This window comes from Dromaius novaehollandiae, chromosome 24 (assembly GCF_036370855.1).
Source record: "Dromaius novaehollandiae isolate bDroNov1 chromosome 24, bDroNov1.hap1, whole genome shotgun sequence".
NCBI classification, from domain to species: domain Eukaryota; kingdom Metazoa; phylum Chordata; class Aves; order Casuariiformes; family Dromaiidae; genus Dromaius; species Dromaius novaehollandiae.
Window position 1 is genome coordinate 4,407,459 of NC_088121.1, and position 22,710 is coordinate 4,430,168.

At 47.3% G+C, this 22,710-nt stretch overlaps 1 protein-coding gene across 1 annotated transcript in view; it reads right to left on the reverse strand.

The window, feature by feature from the left end:
• LOC112983482 (tyrosine-protein phosphatase non-receptor type 11-like) overlaps positions 1 to 22,710 on the reverse strand; it is a 59,936-nt gene that overhangs the window by 37,069 nt on the left and 157 nt on the right. The gene's annotated exons all lie outside the window — the stretch shown is intronic.

Below are 22,710 nucleotides of genomic sequence, written 5' to 3' on the forward strand. Positions count from 1 at the left end.
CATTAAGTTTTGGGGGGTTTTTTTTGTTTTTTTTGTTTTTAACACCTTAACTCACTTTAGAGCACAGTCATGCTGAGGAGCAAAACTCCACTGTGACAGACATTGCAGACAGGTCACATAGGGGGTCCCTGAAACAAGCTCTCACAACTTGAAGTCCAGGAAGAATAGTGGGGGAGAGGACCAGAGGTAGCATGCCATACTGTAGTTTACCCAATAACACCAGGACTAGGACCCATGTTTTCCAGTCTCCAGCTCATGCCTCTATTATATGCAGTCTCCAAACTGGCCCTAACTTCCATTAAGGCTGACCAGCCTGGAAGGCAGTACCTGGTTCAGAAGACCTGAAAAGGACTCAGAACTCGCAGGCTGAGATGCTGACTGCCAAAAACCTATAATAATGATCTTTGTGCTCCATGACAGCTATGTCAGCTTGGTCTCCATCTCTGATTGCCTGCTCTGTGAAAGTGGCTCTGCTCTACACAGAGCATGAGCAATGAGGGAAAGAAAAGTTCACTTCTCTAAAAAGGCTATGATCTAAGATGCAAAGAAGTAAAATCCAATCATGTGTTCACCTATTATCTCTCTGGGGAAACCCAAGACTATTAAACAGGTCATCAGCTCAAAAATAGCAACTATTGGAAGAAAAGCCAGAAGGCTACAAAGAAACTGCAAATGCAGACCTTCCCTTTGTGGAGAATACTTGTATTTACAGGGAGCTGAACATGATTTTCACTCTGTATGTTAAGAGACCTTGTTGAACTTTACAGACAAAAGGTCACGTTCTTATACTTCTCACTAGACACCTAGTATGACTATTTTGTTATGGGGAAAACAAGAGATGAAAGAAAGTCACATTCATATTCTTCCTTCTGACCCAAACAAGCACTTATTAGGCAGGAGGCGATGATATAAAGCACCTCAGTTGAGTATCGTTGTATTGCCAGCACACACGCACCTGCCCCAGCCATCATAGGACAGCTGTGTACAGACACCCCACAGCCAGGAGCTCAGCCGCTGGGGTTAGAACACGCTTATTAGCACCTCTCTTCTTTATTTACATGCTGCTACTCATGGAAAAACTAAGATGATTTCCTGCTGCTGGTTCAGCAGAGGCCTTTGGCACACAAGCTACCCCATTTCTGACATTTGTTTAGTCACATGCCTGTTTCATTCTCATTTCTGTCTGGATCTTTCCACTCTAGTTTTAGAGGCACTGCTCACCCTAGCTTCAGGTAAGATGGAAAAAGATCAGCACATCTGAAGGTGAGGACATCTCAGAAGAGGTGCTGATTTCAGAGCTGCCAGTGATTTTCCCCACAGTCAAGCTGAGCCTAGACTGTATCCAAAGCCAAAGAGGCTGAAAAGAGTCTGGCCAGCAGTCAGGACTCACTCCCTGCCACCCCCCACCCTCACACACACTAAACTAGAGAGCTCTGCCTATCGTGGGGACTTCCTCACAGCCCATCCTACATTGCTGATACAGAAAACCTCTTTCACCATCATGTCTCATTCTCCCCAGATAAAAGGCCTTACAGTGACAAGGAAAGGAAGCCACTTGCCAAATTAAGACCTAGGGCACAGCTACATTTCTTGAGACAAAAATGAGTTTGATCCACAGGACCAGAATGAACAGTTAAGGCACTATGGCATGAATGTGTGACTTGGCCTTCGAATGCAGCAAGAAGCTGAACTGCATTATACATTTGCATGTGCACATGAAGGATGTGAAAGAGACTGGCACCTGTCTGCTGTATTGCTGTCTCCTCCTTGCTTCATGTCAGTGAGCAGCTGCTGCTGGCATTGCTACACCTGCTATTTCGTCCGACCTAGATCCCCTGCAGCCCTCCCAGGAGGCTGCAGTAGACAAGTGGCTCTGCACCATGCATAAGAAGTTAAAGGGGTGATACACGTCATTTTGAAAGTCTGCCATCATCCATGGTCCAAAGTGTTGCGAACACTTGTCTAGCAACTCTGGTCCTCAGAACAACAGCTTGTAAAGACTTGAGCAGCTTGTAAAGACTTGAGCAGAAGTATTGCTTATGCTTGCCCCTTGCTGGAGGCAGAGTTCCTGTAACGACATCCTAGTAGCCAGTGTGCTTCAATTCCACTCAAGCCAGCCGCAGAAGCAGCAGCTCTGGGTTTTCCAGCTGGCCAAGATGTGCAGCCAGAAGAGTCTATCCAAAGGGTGTACAGTAAGCTTCAGGACACAGCGGTGATGCAGGGGATAGTAACCACACATCTCAGAAAATTCTGACTGCTCGTTCACTGTGTTCTAGAGATAGATACCAAATCAGCAGGGCAGGTACAAAATGAAGTGTGCCTGTTTGCCTATGTGCTTGAGTGTTCTTGCACCCACATTCCCCTGTGACTACCATGTGCACCATGCCTAATTATAGCCAAGGAAAGCTGCTGTGAAATATGGGGCTTCAGCTGGTCCTTGCTAGCCACAGGAAAAGATGCCTTGAAATAAGAAGGGAGGGAAGGAGGAAGGGAGGGAGGAGGAGTCATTAGAGAGCCTGGCCTCCCGCCACAAGTACGTACTTACATTTTCACTTCCAAAATAAGTTGTTACATACACTTGCTTGGATGCAAGAGTTTCCTCTTTAGAATAACACAAATTTATCTATCCTGCAAAGGCCTATCCCCACTGATTAACATGTGTTATTGATTGGCCCACGTTAGGGTGTTTCAAGGATGGATTCAGATTAGAAACAAGACTGTAGAAATATTGGTGTATGAGGGGTAAGGGAGGAAGAAAACAGTGGCCCATTACAGATCAACTGCTGTCAAAACAGAGATACTACCATAGGCTCGGCTAGTCCTGGGCAGCAGCCAAGGATAGACAGTGTTCTCAGTTTCCCCAAAATATAGCAGAGCCCTCCTAGCATAGCCTTTTGGCCACCAACACTACCAGGTAAATCTTTCTGGAAAATTAGCTCCGAGGGTGCTTCAGAGATGTGCGTTTTCAGCCCTCACTTTTGTATCTGTTTCCCTTATTTGTGTTTTGAGGTGGGGGATATGTAGCATTTTGTAAGCTTTTCCTCTTGGTCCATGTAGCATGGTCTCTCCAGTTGTATCTCAAGTCAGGCATCAGAAAGCAACATGGCAAGTAACCCGCAAAGATTTGGCTCAAAATGGAGACTATGAGAAAACAAGCCTTTATTCCATCTCAGGGCATTAGGTCACAATGGAAAGCCCTACCACAACGGCAATTTCAACGTGGCATTAAATCACATCCCCCCACGCTTTCCCAAACAGGCTATGTTAATTCATAACCTGTCTACAAACAAGCCTGAGCATCTTGGGACATAGCAAACCTAGCAAATTAACAGTCGCCTCAACATGTAAATCTGTCAGTGAAGTTTCCTCCTCTTAGGCACTGAAATCAGACTTAATAATTCCACTGATTACCACATTTGATTTAAACAAATGGCCACTTCAAAAATTTGTTTGGCTGCTCAGGAAGTCAACTGAGCACACAAATACAGCTCCTCCTTACTACTGGGTGTGCATGTCAGGCTGGCAGGACTCCCATGTGATTTGGGCAGAGGGGAGTTATGCAGACTTTAAATTAATTCTGATCCTATGACTAGCATCAGAAGGTTTGAGGCAAAGACTGCCGAGCAAGCCATCTGTCTGCATTTCCTCAGAGGATAGTCCCTGATAAAGGATACAACCTAAAACCACCACCATCTACTTTGAACCATTTATACCAGCAAAGGATTTGGCTCTCAGTGTGTCATTAAGATTTATAGCTGGTAAAATTCAGGTCTATAATAGCTGGGGAGGGAGGGCCATTGACTAGCACCTCTCTTGATCATCTGCAGAGAAGAACCAATGGGACATGGAGAAAAGACCACAAGAGACTGGAACAGGTATCAGCTCAGAAAAACATACATTTTCCTGTGGGAAGCAGAGGACTTCAGACAATGGATGCCTTTACACCATCTTTGCTGGCCATTTCATTGCTCAGCAGAAGGCTGCTCCAAGGGGGCAGCAGCGTGTAGCAAGTGAGGAACTGTTAGACTTGGTAATGCTCCCCAAGTTATTTACCCACAGTTATTCCAACCCCCAGACTGTCTGCACAGAGCTAGCACACAGTCAGATATCCAACAGGTGCTTTCAGGAGCAAAAACTATTCCTCCCCATTATCTAGCTTGTACAAATACAGTCACCTCTGATCTTGCTGTGGGATCACAGCCTAATACCCCAAGGGCAGAGTCTCTTGCTGAGACAGTTTTGGTTTGTTTCTACAGAAGGCAAAAAAATCCCTTACAGAAAATGCGCAGGGTTAATTTCCCCATTTGGATTCCAAGAATTTGCTCACTTCAGAAGCTACATTAACATTTAACACATTGATTCCTCTCTAAGATGCGCTCTATTTCCAGGTAGGCCCTTGTCTGTGGCCCTTATCCCTGAGCTCTGCAATCCAGCCCATGGCTTGTCTGCAGGAACAGACAGCCCAGCCAGTGGAGCACACATCTGGGCTTTGGGAGATGTGAACTCCATTCCTCCTGTCACAAGCTCCCTGTTGGCCAGGGGGCAAATCATGTAGTTATTCCCTGCCTCCGTTAACAGCAAGAGCTGTCTCACCCCCCAGGGCACAGTATAGCGCTCAGTAGCACAGTACAAACTGTCAGCCGAAGCAAGTAGGCATTTAACTGGAAGGCAATCTGCATATATGTTTGGAGGCTTTCTGTGGTAGCAAGAGGTCTCTGGCTTTGAAATACACTCCTCCATTTTATTCTTGCTGATGTAAATTCTGGCCTTGCCACTCAATGCATTTGGACAAGTTTCCTCTAAAGATTTCCATGCCCTGTACAAGGCAATGATGGAACCCACCTTCAACCCTGCACAGTGAGATCTCAGAGAGCATTGCAACAGGCAAGAAGTTAGTTCCTAGTTTAACGGGTGGGTTTAGCACACAGTACACTGACAGAGAGGAGAGGAAGCATAACAAGACCAAAACTACTGGGAAAAAGATAGAAATTTTGCCCAAGTACTCTCAGTTTCTGCAGAATGGGAGAGGCAGATCTAGTTTTATCTGGCCCACATGCATTTCAGCACCCAATTATACTCATCTGCACTAGCAGGTAACTGACAGTTGAGATTTTTCCAAGTTGCCCAGGGGATTTACACCCATGTCCTCTTAATTAAAAGAGGTGTAGCTAAGGCCCTCAAGCTTCATTGAACATATCAGCCCAAAAGATGTGTGAGGGGAAAGGATCCAAACGGGTTATTTTCAGCTGTGGTTTTCAAATTTTCTGATTTATTTTCCAAATCAAATTTAAATTTGAATTAGCTTTTTCTGCTCAAAGGAGAGTGCTCCTCTGTTAGGAGCACAAAGCAACCATCTCGAACACCAAGCTACACTTTAACCTCAGCCAGAGACAGCATTATCTACTAGCCTCAAAAGGCCTAACATGAGGAAAAATCTCTTTTAAGGCCCCTCCAGTCAAGGAAGTTTACTGGTCTGTACATTACAGATGTTTTTGTTCTCACAAAGCAAGTTATAATTAAATTGCAGACCCACCTGCCAGACAGCTGGGGCATTAAAAATATATTGCCAGCCAATTCCGAAACTAGCCCAGCTGTTATCTGAACGACAGGCCTCCTCATGAAGCAGAACGGTGTTTGTTTAGTTGCCTTGCTATGATCTGATGAAGTAGAACACACCCGAGGAGGAGACAAGAGCATGTGAGAGAGCAGCACTGAAATGAAGTTAGTTAAAAGGTTTTGGGATGCTCTTGAGGTACAACAGAGCGTAAATTACCAACAGGCTACAGCAACTTGCATCAACCAAATCCCTGTATAGTGTTGAAGACCAGCCCATACCCTCTGCACGCCCATGGAAGGAAGGAAGGAAAACCCAAGGCATACTCTGCTTTACACTCCATGGCAAAGAGCCAGCCACTTGCATAACGATCCCATTGCATTTAGCAGCCTCGAACATGGCTTCAGACACAGCCCAGTTCCTGCCCAAGATCTGCTCACTGAGTTTCTAGTGAAGAGGATTGCTTTCTTCATACATATGCTTGACTGTTGTGCCTCCTGGCCCGGCAAAGGGATCATTTCACACTCCATTCCCCTGCTCCAGCAGACCCCTTTCACATACAGCTGCTGTTACAGTTCATGCCCAATATAACCTTTGCTGCTTTCCAAATTGTACTTCTGATGACTAAATTTTGTCATTTCACACATTTTATGAGTATCTACAAAATTCCATTAGAGGTGTTCAGCCCTTTGAAATTACAATGCTCCAATATAGGCGAGCTGGGTTATCAGTACATAAAAGCATGCTCTGCAAGAGCCAGAGCAAAGCAAATGAAGAGATAGATACATGAGTAACTGTTAACACAGCATTGCTAATAAAGTAATACAAGATACAAATCTAGTAATATCACATATATGACATGCTGCTCACAGCAGGAATAACCTCTCCCAGGCTGCAGTCAGCACCAAAAGCCTCTTCAGTAATCATGCTAATAGTAATCATAGTAATCATATTAATGAAATGGCTATCACGCTCTTCCCCAGTACTAAAGTCAGCACAAGTGGAAAGTCACCCATCACCCACACACTGCAGAGGCATATGAAGGGCAGTTTCAACTGGAGAATCTTACACTTCTGGAAAGAATTTGCTACTCGATGGCTAACAAGCACTGTTAATCACTATTCATACCCTAATAGTGCCCACACCTTTAAGTGCTCTCTGACTGCTATTAGCTCACATCTTCCAATAGTGCAAGTGGAACCTTTCTAGGGGATCTAAACTACACAAATTCTGTCTATGCCCTCTCCTTTTCACTTGGTCCCACTCAGAAATATCATCTTTTTAAAAATAGAAGCTAGACATACACAGAACAGACATCCTACCTCACCATAACTGGTCAAGACTCCTGACCCAGCAGAATATTCAGGGCGATTCGTTAGTCCACAGAAACCACAGCGCAGCTCAAAAAACACCAAGATTTGTAGGATATAGGAGGTGGGGAGAGCTTGGTCTAGGATGTGGAAGGCAGTTTGCTGCCTGATAAGAATGTTCCAGCCTCCAGCATCCTTCAGAAGGGTTGGCCAAGGTGGTGGAGCCTGGAAAGTTTCAAGTGAAGAAGTGACAGCTAGAGTTATTTACCAAAAGACACAGCCCAGCTTATTCTGGAAGTGAGTGGGGGTGGAGAGAAGAAAAGGAAGTCATCGCGTTCTCTTATCAGTGCAAAGCCAGCAGCTGTGAATTTAGTGTTTAGAAGGGGACCGGGGAGGGTAACCACCATGCACACATGATATATGACGACATCTGTCAGCTTATGGGCAGCCAAAAAAAAAAAAAAAAAGACAAAGACCTAAAAAAAAAAACCCCACTAAAAAAACCACCTAAAGAATGACTTTTGGGGAAAAGTTATGTTCCATGGAGTTCCTGTATCTGAACAGCATTTCTTATTAAATCTTCCTCTTCCATGCAGAGCAGTGAGAGAGATTTCTGTTCCAGCCCTTCAGTGCTGGTGGACATCCTCGAAACAGCAGCCACTGCTTTCAGCGTGGCTGGGAGCAAGGGGACAGCAAGGCGGCGCCATCTGTGGTTAACACGCCAGCTCACAGATACAGGGTCTGCTCCTGCCAACAACGAGACTCCCACACTTCATCGGAAGGAATTTTTCAAGATATTTAGATGCCCAGAAACATCTTGGCAGCCCTGCTTGCTTTTTATGGTTTCTAATTTATCCTTAAAAAGCAGTCGCTTCCTTTCACTCTGACTCAGTTTCTCTGCCCTGTAAAGTAGGGTTCATTACGCTTCCTTTGTGCACTTTACTTCTCTGCACCATGAGCTCTTCCGGGAAGAGAGTGCCCCATTCTCCATATTAAAACAATATATACCACCAGGCCCCCAGAAGCAACTGTATCTCAGAGAGAAGCATTTTTACATTTCTGTAATGTAAAACCTTTCTGGGCTAACAATCTCTGGACAGTTGACAGAAGCATGCAGAGCACCTAAGTGTAAGGCATCCCAGTTTGAGTCCAGTCTCCCTTTTTAGTCATAGACAGAAATAGGCTCTTCCAGAAGGTGATGCAGAACAGAATCTAATAACTCTCCCCTGACTACATAAGGACATTCATTTGAGGCACTGAACACAGATGCCTAAAGTTAGACAGGACAAGCATCCCAACACATCCAGGTTCTAGGTTTAAATTAGAGAGATAGCAAGGTTTGCAAGGAGAGATAATGTTTTTTATTAGATCAGATGATAGAGTTGGAAAAAGCAGACAAGCTTTCATGCACACAGACTTTTTCTCAGGTCATCCCAGGGCAGGAAGAATTTGTGTTCTTCATTCTGCAGGAAGCCAGAGGCTGTGGCCATGGAAGACAACTCCACTCTTCCAAACAGGGCCTAGACCAGTACTGCCATCTATTACCCTCTCTTGGCTCACCAAGCCAGGGAGGAAGACCACAATACCCAGTCCTACCCTAGCAGTCCCAGCAAGAGGCACTCTGCATCCAGAGCTACCAAGAGCAAACTTAGGATTGTTACAGCCCTGCATCTGGACGACTGGCTAAATACCTCACTCCTCTCTGGTTCCTTCACATACCTGCCTCACCAGCTACATACAGCGGGAGAAATGAGACCTCAGATGGCCATCATCCCATGGACTGGCAAACAATTAAATATACATCAATCAGGATATTAAATAGCTGGGAATGTGGCTGCCTCTGCAATCCTGAGTATTTAGTCCATTATCCCACAGCCACTTAGCACAATTATAGTTGCTTTGTGGCTAGCCTTTAATGTGCCAACAGAGCAGCTGAAGCACAGAGGAGATTAGAGAACAGCAGCAGTCCCAACCACAAAGCAAAGCTGAGAGCACTAGAAGCCCTCTGCCTATGCAGCGGTGAGCTAGGAAGCACTAGGCTGGACCAGGGACTGCACACAAAGCACCCAGCTGATCCTACAGAGAAAGAGCAGAAGGCAGACAACACAGAGCTTGGTTTGCTTTTAAGGTTTGACCCTGCTTATGTGGCTTGTAGAAAAAGAGCTGGGCTTCTCTTCCTGCTAAAGGAGGAAGAATAAGTGGCTCTTATGTTCAAGAAGGATGCTAACTTCCATCTCAGTAGGGAAAGGCTGACAACTCCAGACAGACAATCAAAGGAACTCAGGGGTGTAATTTCTGCTAATGGAGAAGTTCCTAATAGCCCTCCAGCAGTGCCAGACTCCCTCATTTGCTCCCCAGATGTCCAATGCAGCTGATGGGAGCAGCCCTTAGAATAATGCTTCCCTCATGGGCTTTTGGGACATTGAAGTGCTAAGAATGAAATGTCTTGCCCCAGGATATGCAATGGGCCAGTGTCAGGGGAAGGGTAACCCCCACATCTTCCCTTCACTCACTCAGTTCAGTACCTTCACTGCATACTCTGCTCACTCTCTCTCTGCCACATCTGTTCTGACGGCCAAAACAGAATTGTCCTGACTAGAGGCAGAGCTCTGATGTTTTCTAGGTTAACTGCCATAAGACATCTGTTTAGCCAGAACCTGTCCTCTTTCTTATGTCAGCATTGTAATAACCATGACAATGCCACTGTCCTAAACATGAGCTATCCTATACAGTAGCCACCAAAGAGCACCCAAAATGAGCAATGTTCCTGCTATAGTTTTCAGATGATTTGGCGAGATTCCAGCATTCAGTAACAACCAACTTTTTCCCTGGCTTGGACTGAACACAGGCATCACACTGCAAAGGAGTTTATTGCGCGAAACTGGTTTGCTAGAACTGGGCCAGTTGTTTGCAAGAGATCTCACACTGCTCTCCTCAAGTTCTTTCCTCTACACTTTAATATACATCATTGTTACCATAAGGATTCTCCACACAGTTCAGACCCCATCTCAGCTTTCTCATGTATTCACCAGCTAACAGTATTGTACTTGCCATGGCTTTTTAGCTATCCCTTCATATAGAGACCTGTTAAGTGCTCTCTCCTCCCCGAAACATTTGCCAGAACCCCCCTGCCATGAGCCAAATAGACCTGCAGCAGCTGAGGCAAGAGCCTCAGGGGGTAAATATTTAAGCCATAGAAGAGAGGAGAAACATCTGTCTGCTTTATGCTAGACAGAATCACTGTTCAAGTCCAAACACCAGTGCATGAAGTGCAAGCAACAAGGGAAGAAGACAGCCTTGGCTGATGCTGCAGCCCCTGTTGCAGGGGCTGATCATTTGTGGAATAGTTCATCACATAAGATGGACCATGTGGAAACAACCTGCACTACCATTTGGCCTGAAGTCAGAAGTCGGTTGCTTCAATGGACTCCCCTAAAAAAACAACCATGGGAAATTCAAGCCCACTTTCACTTGCATGAGTCTGAAGACTGTGTATATAATCACTTTTCAAATCTTTTCAGCGTAAGAGCTAGAGCACTTAGCAAGGACACACAGGAAAAGAAGAGGAAATCTGCCATTCTTATCACAGCTGCCTGCCCTCTTCTATCACAGAGATTATTCAGCTGGACCTGGGTAGCGCTTTAAGTAGCACGAGTTGTGCTCTCGCAGAACAATAAGCAGTCCAAGAGCCAGCAGCCTCCCTGCTCTCCAGCCTCAGCTCCCCGTTCACTTTGCTGTGCCGCTACTGGTCTGTTCCACACAGGAGGAAAGAGGAGACAGGCGAGAACTGTGAAGAGCTGCCGCACAAATTGCACAGGGAAGGGAGCTCTCTTGGCCCGCACCCCCCCCCCAAAGGTTGAACTTGCCAGAAATCCAGAAGCCAGAAGTACAAACGAACAAAGCAGATATTACAGCCAAGGAGAGCACGCTCCATCTCCACAGGTCCACGTTTCTCTGTCATATCTCACCCATTTCCCAAAAGGGCAAGTAATGAAACAGCCGCAAAGGGGGTGAGAAAAAGCAGAAGGGCTGAGCCAACCACATCACAACCTGCATCCATGCACTGCAGTGCCTGAAACCCAATGTAACAGGCCTAACCACACTCCAGCTCAGTGCCTGGACACAGAAGGAAAGAGAATTCAGACCTTTAATTTTGTGGCTTTTGCCCAGCTCTGCTAAGAACCAAACTGCAGGTTTAAGGTTTGGAAAAGCCTATTCAAATCCCAGATGTATTGCATCCCTCTTCTTCCATGGGTCAAGAGAGACCCCAAAGCCTGCCATTTTTAACCTAGTCAAACACTTGAAACCCACGCCTCCCTCAAACTACACTTCTCCAAGTATTCCAGTTCCTATTAGCTTTGAGCACTGAGATGACAGCACTGAAAGTTTCTCCTGCTTTTAGCTGCAGTGGCAACAAATACTGGCCCTCCAGTACCCACAGTAATGAGATTGAAAGCCTAGTCCAAGATATGGATAAGAGCAGGTGGGTTGGTTCAACTCAGTCAGCAAGATGGCATTGCTATTGCAGCACAGCCTTCTCTCGCACGGGTCAGAGCACATCCTGGGCAAAGACATGCCAGGGAGTGGGAACTGCAATCTGTACATCAGGTTGCAACCAAAGGGCAAGGAACAGGCTTGCAACACACGTGCCAGCTGCACCTGCATGTCATTTTGCCAAGACCATAGGACTTGCTAGAGGAGGTTACAGAGAAAGAAGTCAACACAAAGCCTAGTCAAGGCAGAGGTACAGCAGCCACCCACATGGCTGAAACTCTCCAAGTAGTGGTTACACTTCACTGCCCAAAGGCAGCCCCTGGCCAAAGTGTCAGCAATGGTTGTTTTAAGTTCCTTTGCTCCATCTGCTGGTTAGGAAGTTTTTTAAAGCTTGGTAGAGCAGCCACACACTGCTGTCTTGCACAGCCTACTCACATTCAGGGCTATCTATCCAGAGAGGCTAAAGACAGCTTTGTGATGAGCCATTCTGATAAGCCTAGGACTGCAAGGAAAGGTCTCTTTGGAAGGGCAGAAGCCATTTGGTTGCTTACATGAAGAGATCACCCCCACACTGGATGAACAGGGTAGCTGAGTACAGGAACCTGAAGAGTCACAGCTGGGCCCCCCCATGCAAACCACAAGGATGACTACTTTCTATAGCAGGAGTCCTCAGGCACACAGGAGAGATTTTTCAAGCCTCAGTAAAGCGGTAGTGGTAAGACCAAAGGCACTTCATGGTCCAGCACCTCACAGCATCAGACAGAAGGCATCGATTGGCTCCCACCCCTCCTGTTGGAGGATAGTAGTAGGATAATGCTTTTCCAAGCATAAGCACTCAGAACTGGGCTAGGGAAAGACAAATGAGCTCCATTCAGCACAAAAAAAAGAATAAAAAGACTCATTTATTAGGATGATGCCAAGGGAAGAAAAACCCTGATCCATTCTCGCAGGAGCAGAGGAAAACCAAACCAGCCCCAAGTCAACAGAGAGCCAAGGAGCCCAGAAGTCTTCACTACTAACCAGGCCCTTTCCTTGCTTAAGGAGTCCCTCTCCAAGCCTAGAGGAAGAAAAAAAGAGGGAAAAAAAGCACTTAAGGAAGAAAGTAAGAGCAGAGCCTAGGGTGGGAGGCAGTAGATGGGTGGCCTTATGCTACAGCGTATTGGCTTGCTGCAAGCTCCTTCTCGCTCAGCACCAGGGCCAGCGAGAGGAGAGCGGATTCCTGCTATGTTTCTCCTGCCCTGAGGCACCATGTTTGCCTGCCACAATCTGTCTGAGCCCAGTGTCACAGGCGGTCCTACTGGGCCCAGAAATCCTCAGCTTTCAGGATTATATAACCTGACGAGCTAATTAAAAATGAGGAGGTTTATTTTAGACCTGGGCAGGGTGACAAGACAAAAATATAGCCCATAGCAGGCCTATATCCCCTTTGAAGAATCGCCAGGGCTATTTTTCACCTAGATACATCACGAAGAATTGGAGAGAAAAAAAAAAAAATACCACAGCTATATTTAGAATTTAATCAGTGGCAGAGCTTGTAACACTTCTTAGAGAGGAGACTGATGGAAATATTTCAGGAGAGTGGTGGTGGGGGAGGAGGAGGAAGAAGAAAAAAAGAAAAGAAAATGAAGGACAAAAATAGCCCTGGTAACGACCTTACATGGAAGGGATGCTGCTCAAGGGTGTGAAGGGGAATTTTTGTTGTTTTGAAATTAAATATTTCACTGTCACTTTCCCACCCTCTTCAAGTCCCTAAAGCCAAGCACCACGCCCTGGTGGTAGTGAGGGTAGTGCTTTCCTCTGCCTACATCAAGTATTCCGTTACCCCAACTACTGAGACTCTGCCCAAGTTGTCCCCATTTCTCTGTCACATATGCCCAGCATGACTGGCTCTGAGGGGGAATGGCAGACCGTGGCAAACTATGGCCAGAGGAGGTAAGGGGATCCCTGCTAACAAAGACCTAGTCTGTGAGTAATGTCATGGTTACCTTGGAGGTAGCATGTATCAGAGAGCCCCTTAATACTGATTTAGCACAAAGGCTGATGATATTGCTAATTGCTTATTCTCATGTCACCATGAGGAGGTCTTCCCTCAGTTTCTTCTACTAGAATCCCTCCATTTTCTGTAAAATGCTTCAAAATCTCATTGGAGCAGAGTGGAAGATGCAGTCTTCATGCCAGTGTCCCATTCATTTTTTTTTAAGGCAGGTCTTTTATCATTGTTTTCTTAACCCAGCCACTGTCTCTTCACACCTTCTTGGTGCCCACAGAATCCACCTCTTCTGCCTTGTTCCCATGCCAGTGCCAAGCCTTACAGAGCCCAAGCCACTCAACCCTGTGGCCCTTATTAGCTTATGCTCTGACAGAGGTGAGCCTTACCCAGTAGCTGAGCCCAGAGAGTGAGGAAGGAAGAAAAGGCATTTTCAAAGGGAGATAGGAAGGGGGACAAACATCCTAACTGGCACAGCTGTGTCAACCTGGTGACTATCAATGGGAGAGAAAGGGAATCATCTCCTTGGTGGTGCTGAGAAGCCCACCTTCAATCAAATTCTCTCTCCCTTGGCTGGTTAAAAGATCCTCAAGAAGAGGGGGAGTAGAGAAAAAAGAAAGACAACTCCTTTTCAAGTTAACTGGAATATTCAGTTCAGCACTGCAGATCTGAACTACATTCTTTTGGTGTCAAAACTGAGAAAAAAGCTAGGAAGCAGCACAGTGCTATAAACAAGCTGCAGTCCAGTCGGATGGGTAGAGGACAGGGCCAGGTAGAGAAAGACTCTCTGGCCCAGCAGACTCTCCCCACACAATGCAGGACAGCCTGTCTCATCCTATGGACTCCAGACAGCTGGTCCGACTCTTATACAGCTCTCCTCTCCTGTGCAGAAAGGCAGATTTTTTGTTTAGCATCTGTTAGCACAACTGCTAGAAGAGAGAAAGTTTTTCCTACCTAACTGCTCTGGTGTGGGCTATTGCCAGCCTGAAATTTATTTAAGTGAAGAATTTCTGTAAAGCCCACAGGAGATTAGCAGGCAGGTAAACAGAGTCATGACACAGTCCAGATTACTAGATATATAATAACTGTAGGTTGGTAATGGGAGTCATTTCCAGATATTATTATCATAAGGTCACAGTAGGTTCTTGCTCAGCTGGAAAGAAAAAAGGAAAGGATGCAATTGCATGAAAGGCTTTTGTGCATCCAACACTACAGACACCTTCTACCCCAGATATTACAGAATGTGACAGCAAGGCATGGAGACTGCCTGGGTTGTAAGAGGAAATTGAGGAATGGGCCTGTCTCAGCATGGCAGTGGAGGTTATTGCCAAAGGTCCTGTGAACCTGCAGAGCGACCCCATCTCTGTGCATAAGATGGACCATATAGAGGTGCACACGGAGGCTGCCTGCATTTGGTATGTGTGTTCCTCACTGCTGCAGTTAGTGCCTTTCCCCCTAGGCCAGCAAGCAACTTCTTTCAATGCCACAAAGCTTCAACAAGCAAGATAAACTTAATCACTCCTTGCCATGACAGGCTTCCGTGGCCCCAAGCCCTCACAGGGGAGACTGTAGGGAACACTGCTGTGATTCACCCTGAGCACACATGCTCCTGCCAGCATCCACAGTACTGGACTTTGGCTGAGGACACTGTACAGGCACCTGTACCAAGACCCAGACTACCTGACAGACGCTTCAACTGCAGCTGGATCACAGGAAGAGCCCTTTCATTCTATATGGGACCTACACAGGACATCTGTGACAGCCACAGCATCTACAACAGGAGTAGCAGCAGCTCAGGAAGAACAGGAGGAGACACTGAAATGCACATCTCTTCCATATGTCCCTCAGCTGCTGCAAGATCTTTAGAGAGCACCCCTAATACAAGTAGCCCCGTGAGCTATTTGCAAAGAAAGCACATATATATACAGGAAGTGCCCAGTTCCTGATTTCCAGTTTGGTTTAATACGAAGAATTTCCTTCTTCCCTTTAGACTCATGCAGGAAGCCTGCAAACAGACCAGCCCCATAATGTGATTAGGCCCCATCCTACATACATTTCCTGGAATACACAATTGGACTGCAGGAGCCACTTTCCATCCCTCCCCACCACCCATCTCAAAAGGTAGCAAGTGCAGCCCTGGTCAGTCAATCAAGGCAGTGAAAAAGCAACTGAATAAGCCAATTTCTACTGCAGGAAAAGGATTTATTGATGCTTAGAGACCTACAACCTTACTAGCACCTTTTACACACCCCAGAGGGTGTGCGACTATTTTTAGAGTGTAAATAGGTATTAGCTCTGTTACTCCCTCAGGATAAGGATGGAACCCAAACACCAGAATTTGGGAAATAAGTTTTTAGTGAGCCATGTAGAAGTCAAAGGGCATCTACACCACATGACCAGGAGGGTGAGCAACACAGACACCCCAGAGATAAGGGATGGGTGCTAAATCAGTGACACAGCTAGGAAAAGAGAAGAACTCATCTCCGGGCATTCCCCCCTCTCCCCCCCACAGGATCCTCTTTAAGAGGGACCAGGCTGCAGGCTTGCTCACAGTATGGCAAAGATCAGCACCAGAGATGACAGAGCCTTGTGGCTGGTCTCAACTGTCTTCAAACCAAAGAGTAAGTTAAAGCCTCCATTAGAGAACAAACACTTTCTGTCCAAGTGCCTTAAATGGAGTAACCTGAGATCCAGTATGCTGTGGTCAACATGAAAAGCCAACCTCTGGGAAAAGCTTCACAAGCGCAGGGTTTGCTTTGCTGAGCAGAGAGGAAAAGGCCAGTGCCCATCGTTTTGGGAATCAAGCAGCAGCTCCAGCCAGGCCTTGCGGCTGATACATTAGACAATGCCACTAGCACCACCACAGGAACCCTGAGCTCTGTTCCCCTTTCCCGGGAGCAGCCAGCCTCCCAGCCACTGAGCCACACAGACTTCTGCTGCGCTGAAACTGCAGGGTCCTATCACATGCCTGGGCCAGCGGAGGGAAGTTCTGAGCAGCTCGGAGGGTAAAGCTCCACTGTGGGATAGCACTTGCTGCTGGGGCAGCTCAGGGCAGCCTTCACTTTGCCTGTGGGCTTGCTGACAGCCTGCAGGGACCAGGGTGGCCAGGACCTCCCTCAGCCCAGGCCACCTGCTGTCCTACAGCTTAGTGCAGAGCAAGACCTGTGTGCGGACACCTGGGAGACACCACCTGGCCACCACTGCTAAGTTGGCTGCTTCACTAGAGCACTAAGAGCCAATTCACTCTGGTTCCTAAGAGGCTCCTAAGAAGAACTATCCCCTAGAAACCTGTTTAATTTAAACCTTGCTGGAAAAAGAAGCGAGCAGCTCTGGTACCACCCAGCCACAAAGGAAACTCGTCCTCCATATCAGTTTGGCAGTATGAGCTGGAAGACTAACTTCCTCTTTGGTGTGCTTTGAGCTAAACTGCCGGTACAGATGGTGAGGAATTCTCCTTGGCAGCCTGCAGAAGAGATACAGCTAGAGAGATAAATGTGGTCCAGGGCCAAGAGCGCTTCATTTGTCTCAGGACTGTAGGAAGAGCAGCTCACTCAGCCTTGGGGGAAACCATAGGATCTTGGTAAATCACTGAGGGCCTGATCCAAAAACCTCTCCTGGACAAGGCTAGTTTTCCCCTGACTGAGCCAGGCCATTAACCACTCTTAATCCCTCACTGAAAGAGGGGAGAGAATACTGTATTTATGCATTTCATGATCTGCAGTAGTGGATAAACCCTATCTGGAAGTAAACAGTAGATTAGGGACTTGTAATTGAAGTGTAATTTAAATTGCTACCAATGTTCTCACCTCCATTTACCACAGTAAAGTCTAGTGAAAAAAGCATGTCTGCTACATGTGCAAATACAGCATTTCCCATCTCCCACCTGTCCATGCAGAGTGCATATAGGCAGGCTTAACACATGCTTGCAAGTTCCCCTGCACAAAAGCCTTTAAGCTCAACTGAAGTATGTCTGTGCTATCAAGAGAATTCTCCTGTGCTACTGCAGACAGAGCCTGTGCACAAAGACCTTCATACAGCTAGCTCGGCTAGAGACAAAAAACAGCAAAAATCTGAGCAGAAATTCAGGCACAGCAGCAGCAAAGCAGGGGAGCAAAAGGTCTCAGCTGCCTTGCTGAGAAGGTCTTGCAAGGCCTGCTTATGCAGGGAAGCCATTGCAAAGGAAGCCAGGGTGTAAATTCAAACTGCTGCTGCAGCTCGCCTCACGCTGCCCAGACTGACCTTCTTAAGTGCTGGAGTTGAGCTCATCAGCTCCAGAGCCAAGTGCTGAAGTACTGCCTGACGAGAGGGAAATGAGTTTACCATACTAGACATCTGCTCTGAGATCAGCACTTCAGAGAGACAGCAGCCACAGACCTGAGCACTCCCCCACCAGTGAGATACACAGTGTTGTTCTGGTTCCTGCCACCGCTGCCCTAAGCTCTGCCCACAATGTATTGTTAATGAATATCCAAGAAGCCAAAACACTGAACTGTTTTTGCTTCCCAGACCAAAGTTATCACCTCCCCCCACTGCCACCCCAGCTGCCAAAGTAAGCAGCTATTGCAAATACTTAAGGTTAATATTTACATTCAAATTCAGTGCAGGAAGCATGCATTTTTTCACTGGTAAGGAGAGTGGGAAAGCTGGGACTAAAGACTACTCAGGTGGTCAGGGAGTGGCATCATATTTCATGTCACTGCAGCAGATGGTCAAGGTTGGACAGCAAACAAGGTTTCTAGATACAGCTGAAGGCATGGCCTCCACAACTGTGGTAAACACACCACACCATCGTGGAGAAAGCTCATGCAGGACCCAGGCCAATCCTGACTTATCAGCCATGCAGCCACTGCTTCCCTCTCTGGTAGTTGCAGCAGCCCTGCTTATGCTAGTAACTACAGGTGGCTTGAGACCTCAAAGGAAACCACTTACAATGCACTATAAAATTAATGTAGAAGTAGTAGTTCAGGTGAGCAGTAAACTAGATTTTAAAAAGGGTTCATCTGAATGCACAGAAGAAGTTGTCAGAGACATGCACTTCAGCTCTGGATTTTGTATACCATTCAATAGTTCTTTGTCAAGTCTGTTACAGAAATTGAAGTGTTTCACCAAACATAGCAGTCCCTCCCAACACCATTAGCCTGCACATTCACTGCCCCCCAAATTGGGAACTTGGACTGTTCAGTCTCATTAGTTTTGTTCTAGGGATGGTTTTACTTTTATGGTGCTTTAAGCTGCCTTCCAAACTACATGTGTAAGTCTCCAGGTCAGGAAGTGTGCAAACCATCTCAGATGGTAGGAACTGCAAGGCAGCATCTCTCCAGACCACCTGGAGTGCAGGGAGATTAGTAGCCAAAGAGGCTTTTGTGCAGTCACTGCTGCTGGCTAACACACACACAGACTTGTTACAGCCCTGGAGCCGACAGTACAGTTTTAGCACTACCATGGCCTTTGAGCCAAGAAGGAAGGCTTCTCCCTTCTACATGCACAGGCAGGAAAGAAGAGTAACCTTCTACTGCACACTAGGAACTGCTTTGCCAGAGGCAGCAATACTCAAAACATCAGAATGACAGTACAAAGAGCAGCGAAGACAAGGGTCTCCATAATCTATCACATAAAGGCACCAATTCAGTGCCGGCCCCAGTCAGCACTCACCTCTGCAAAACTGGGGCAACCCCTACCCTGGAGACAATCAGACTCCAGAAGCTCAAATACACTCATTTCCTCCAGACTTTTCCATACTCCCAGTCATACCATCCCAGGAAACTTAGCTGTAAAGAAAAAGCTTGCCCTGAGGACAAGAGCAATGCACAAGCCAGCCATGTACCAAATGCTCCAGACACTGTGCAACTCCTTTCTAGGAAGGAAACACAGGGCTTTGGGGGTTTGCAAGCAATAGGGATGTTAGGTTCATCCATCTCTGTCACAGCAAAAGACCTCTAATCACACCCAAGTGGACGTAAGGACAGAAGCAGAGGAGGGGCAGTAGTTATTCTTAGATTCTCAAGCTCTCGACTGTTCCAGAAAAGCTGCAATTTCTCTGTCTATGCAGGGAAGAGGGTGCACTCCTGACCTCCAAACCTTTTCTACAGTTCAGAGGTCACATGCCAGTGAAGCTAAGAGAGAGAAAGAAATGGTTGCTCTTTCATCAAGCTTTTTTAACAGGTAACACAATCAGGCCCTAGCAGGGGCTCAGAGTTCAGTATTTGCAACAGCTTTGTGGTTTAGGCTGACGGCAACAAGCTTGTTTTCTTTTTACAGCAGGGCTTGATCCTCCTGTCACACATGCGCACACCCACACTGACGTATCACCACCACTCTCCAGGCCAGCCCCAGCACTCACCGCTGTGACCTTTCAGAAGGCCACATGCAGTGGTCAGAAGACCACAAGCAGTGTGACAAGCATCCATCAGTCCCTGGTACCTCTCCCCAGTGCGCAGCATGACCACAAGGAGAGCTTTAGCAAACACTGGTCATATACCCAGAAAGAGGTTTATTTCCCCTTTCCTGTGCCTTCCTTGAAAAGAATGTGGCATGCAGGTATCTTCCCAGAGTACAGTTGTTCCTCTGGGGGTTTGGGGGGGGGGGGGGGCTCCCTACCCAAAACACCCCCCCAACCCCTCCACAGATACACTCCAGTGCAGGGAAGAGGAGAGAAAGGACAGAGTGCTCAACAGCCTGTATCAGCATTACTGTGCCCAGCACTCATACAAGCCTGTGCTTCCCATGGGCATCTCTTAGAGGGCATCAGCTGTTAAGGGACATCTGCTTACCCAAACAGCTCCCAAATACAACATTGAGTTACATGGCCCAGGAAGATGGGGGAGGGGAAAAAACAAACAAAAAAACAAACAAAAAAACACAACCTCCCCCACAGTCCCTGTGCAATCGGACACGTCACTCCTTCGCTACAGGCCTGTTGTCCACCCTACCTGCTCCTGAAGCCACCCCCTTGATTCAGACATCTGTACTACCTTGCCCCAGCTCCTCGGCTGGGCTGCAGCTACCGAAAGGTCACTTTGCCACAGGACCCCCTGCTTCACAGCACCTTCTTTCAGAGCAACAGGCCAATCATGCACTGGCTTTCAGCAGCTCCATACCACCAGCTTTTGTAAGCCAGCCCATAAGCCTATTAATGCCAGTGCACTCTTAATTCCAAGGGCTCCCATGCAAGCTTGAACGACCTGCAAGAAAGGCAGCAGGTGCAATACTGAGAGTATGCAAGGGATCAACTGCCTTGTGCTTCAGTTGGGCCTTGCAGTGGCCAGTCCTTGAGACAGACTGTCCGAGCCTCTCAGCACTGCCAGCACAGATCATGATCTCAGTAGGTCCACTGGGACTGAACCAGGACACACTGAGCCAGAGGGAGAATGGTCTCAACTTGCCAGAGATGAGGAAGAAGAGAAGGGTATCATATAAATCTGATAAGTAACTTGTATGTTACTAGGCAAGAGAGTAAAGGCTGGGGCCAAGCCATTCTCTCCACTGCACAGGGAGACAGGAACTGAGCAGGACACAGCAAACCCAGCATCTGAGTGGAAAGAATGGGGGGACAACTGATGCTGGGAGCAATCAACCCTCAGTGCAGAGGCCAGTCCACACTGCTTTGACTGCTTCTCAGCAGCAGTATTACTAGCTAGCCAGGTTTTTCAGGAATCCTGCAAGGGCTGAGCTGGCAGCAGCATTACAACCATTTTGCTGTCTCTAGCATTCTGCTGCCCTAAGGAACTGCCCTATAGGGTGGAGTTAGCAAAGTATAGGCAGTGTAGACAAATACTGACTTGCCTGTGGGCACAGGGAGCACAACAAGAGCTGGGAATGAAATTCGGGGGCTCCGAGTTCCAGCACACTCCTTTATACTCCATCAGCAAGTGTGTTTCATAACTTAACACAGCACCACCTAGATGCATGCCATGCCATGCCTTCTTAAACTTCTCCTGCACACTTTGAATCATAGAACAGATGCTGAGCTGTGTTGTGCGGATGTCTACAAGAGGAACACCCAGTGCTGGATGGCAAAACCTTTGCATAAAAAAAAAAGAAAAGAAAAAAGAGAGAAAGTGAGAGACACCCCCCCCCCAAAAAAAAAAAAAAATCAAGACCCTGATTTATGCTGTTACAGGAACGTGCAGGAGGAGAATCTGGAGTTACTACACATTCAAGCAATGGTTGTGGAAGTCCCACTCTTGACCTACCCATTTTTGGTGCTGTACCAACACCAAACAAACAGTCTCTGTCCTGTAATTGATCCTATTTCTCAGCTTAAAATGACCATGAACTGTTCCCCAGCATCACTCTCCTTAGGATTCTTCAAAACACACTTAGCTTTTAATAGCTACAAAAGCTTTTCTCAGGTCACCTTAAGGCTGACTCTGTGGAAGGACAGACAAGAATGAGCCCAACCTGCAAATCAGCCATTAAGAAATCTCTGTGCTGTAGCACAGAGCACCTGTGCACATGCCCTGGTGCTCTGAACTGTCCTGGTAAACAAGCACTGCAAGAGGCAATTTCTTGGATAGTTATTTACCTGCTCTGAAGCTACAGCAGAAGAGGAACCAAGAGAGGGAGATGCCCTCAAGCCACACTGGCTCCTGCTGCCACCAAGGAAAAGGGACTGCAGCTTTGAAACAGCTTCTCTGGAAGAAGTTGGCAGGGAGGGGCACATCAAAATGTCTTATTAAGTTCAACATCCACAAGGATATTCAAGAAAGTTTTAAAGAATGGCCCCACATTGGGGTCCTCTGTTTAGCAGTTCTAGCATATTGAAGAAGCAGTTATAGACCCTAGTAATACAAGATGCTTTAAGGCAACAGGCTGCTCCTGCAGGTACAGAGAGCTCTGCAAAGAAGATGAGGGATTCCTACATGAAACAGCAGGCAGGACGGGGACCTAAGGCTGGAAAAAGGCTTATAACAGGTTTTTGACAAGTACAGATTTCAGCTTCAGCACATGCACTTAATACTTGAACTCCGCTTACACAGCAAATCCCAGCCACCACTTCACTGATGGCACACCTACCTACGCCTCTAACACAGCCCTGCATATAAAGCACAAGCAGAAACGCGTGTGCACAGGCACACACGGACCTCAGCGGGTTTTACTAGCCCCTGTGCCACTCCCAGAAGTCTAACCAAACCCCACCGCAGGGTGACAGCCTGCTCGGGAAGAGGAGAGGTTCTAGCCCAGGGCCCGGAGGAGGCGGCCCGGTGCTGAGCTTCGAGAGCGCAGGCGGCAGCGCTGGTTCCCCCGGGCGGCGCCGCGCGGATCCCCGCGCCCAGGAGGCGCCCCGCACGCCGGGGAGCGCCGGGGAGCGCCGCGGGCGACGCAGCGACGGCAGGCGGGCGGGCAGGCGGGCGGGCGCCCGGCGC